The sequence below is a fragment of the Odontomachus brunneus genome, unplaced genomic scaffold (assembly GCF_010583005.1).
Source record: "Odontomachus brunneus isolate Ranch 3 - 2012 unplaced genomic scaffold, Obru_v1 Obru_scaffold_299, whole genome shotgun sequence".
Taxonomy (NCBI): domain Eukaryota; kingdom Metazoa; phylum Arthropoda; class Insecta; order Hymenoptera; family Formicidae; genus Odontomachus; species Odontomachus brunneus.
In genome coordinates this window covers 124,613-126,881 of record NW_022639749.1, presented here as the reverse complement: position 1 = coordinate 126,881, position 2,269 = coordinate 124,613, and positions in this window count along the sequence as shown.

Here is a 2,269-nt window from a genome sequence, read left to right as displayed (position 1 = left end):
AAGACATCTAGCGGAAAACGCTCAGAACTTTTTACTTCACCTAATATTTGTGTAATGTTTTGCAAATATTTCCATAAATTACACAAAAAATAATGTAATTTTTATAATTATTAAATTAATGAAGAAATAAGAAAATCGAAAAATTTTTAAATTGGTAATATGGGGCGATTACGATAACCGGGATCCTTCAAAATGACAGTGGTTTTCGGAAGTATTTTTAACGAGGAACACGGGAAAAATAGTAAAAAAATTCCATGATCAATATTAATACGGAAAAAAATAGTAAAAAGGGTACGATTACAATAACCGAGGCCTCCCAAAATGGGAAAGTGGTTTTCGAAGGCATTTTTAACGAGGAATACAAGAAAAATAGTAACAAAATTCTATGAACAATATAAAGTAGTAAAAAAAATATATACATCAGTATATATCTCTATACAAGGTATGTGCTGGCTTAAATACAACCTTGCGTAGAGGTCTTTGCTGATCTTTGCAATATTTACATTTTTAGTATATGGTAGACTCATCAGTTTAGTAAGGCGAAAGATTTCGAAATCAATTTAATGAAATATAAACAATAACCGATGGCTGAAACCTTTTAAACGTTACTCAGAAAAGTGACCTTTATATAGTATCTAAAATGATATTTATTTTGTCAAATCCACAAAATCACATGGATTTCCTGTAGGCACTACTAACGTTTCTATTTTCGTGAAGATATTGGCTATAAGATATCTTACTGCTTTTAGTAGTGTTTAATTGTCAATGGTAGTTCGTCACATTTGTAATTTGAAAATATGTGTTCCGACTTGCATCCTCGTCTTCATTCAAAATTGGTGAACTTTTCCATTTTTTTTCGTTTTACGATATTATTTCTGAAAATAAAGCCGCACAAGTTTTTTTTGAAGAAATAAAAATAATTTCATCACCAATATCAATACCACCTACTTGTGGATTGCCGATGAAAATCGAAAAATGTTCTACGGTAAAATTGAAGTGGATATGGCGTTGCTCATTTCACCACGGTAAAAAGAAGAAAGGAACAAAATATTGTCGCAAAATAATTAATCCGAGTGAAGGAACATTTTTTGAGGGAACTAAGTATCGACTTGAATTGCGTGAAATTTGTTTTGTAATTAAAATGATTGTAACTGATGTCCTTCTCTTATAGAAATATCATACTAAGAATCATTGATAATTATTTATTTTCAGTATTAAAAATACTGGATAATAAATAATTATCAATGATTCTTAGTATGATATTTCTATAAGGGTTTGTCACCTTCGTTCATGGTATAATCAACGACATAGTGATGAATTGAGTAATTCAACAGCAGAGTAAAGGCACCAAAAGCGACATACCATTTTGTTTTTGGAGGTATTATGTCCTAATGTAAAGCTCACAATATAAATGTAAATATGTATATATGTAGTTGGAAGTACTCTCTATCAGATAATGGGTATTTCCGATAATGATGGGTGTTATCTCTCCGAGTCATTTCCTTAGAGCAGAAATAAGTTACAGACATCACCATCTACTACCCTTATAGAAATATCATTCTAAGAATCATTGATTAATTACTTATTTTCAGTATTAAAAGTACAGTATTTAGTAATATTCTGTGATTCAAATACAGCTTTTAGTACTCAAGTATTTCAATATCTAATGTTACAAATCCTACCTTATGATTGATTTCAATACTTAAATATTGATATGTAATACTTCGTCCAGTGATAAAATACTTACGCAGAATATTGTCAATATTTAAATACTAATATATAATACTTTGCTAAGTGATGAAATACTTACGCAAAGTACTGTTACGATTTAAAGTATTAACCCAGACAGCATACAATATTAGTAAGTTATTAGATAAATATTTATAAATATTTATTTTGAATTACTTTTTTAAAATGTTATATATATATACAGGATGCGGCAAAAGTATCGGACCGGTAAAATATCTCGTAAAATATAAGTTTTACAGAAAATTGTTTTAGATAAAAGTTATAGGGCTTAGGAAGATCTATTTACTGATTTTAACAGTTTGACCTTGGGTGGCGCCGCCAAAGTCAGGTCGAGGTCAACTTTGCTTTTTTAAATAGAAACATATATTTTTTATTACGGAATTTTATTTTACATAAAGAAACAAACAACTTTTATTTGAAAAAAATTTTTATACGACTTCCATTTTCTCATATTTAATGAAATATCTACAAAATTATTGATTTCAATAATTTTTATTACTCGAATTCTATCAACTTTACT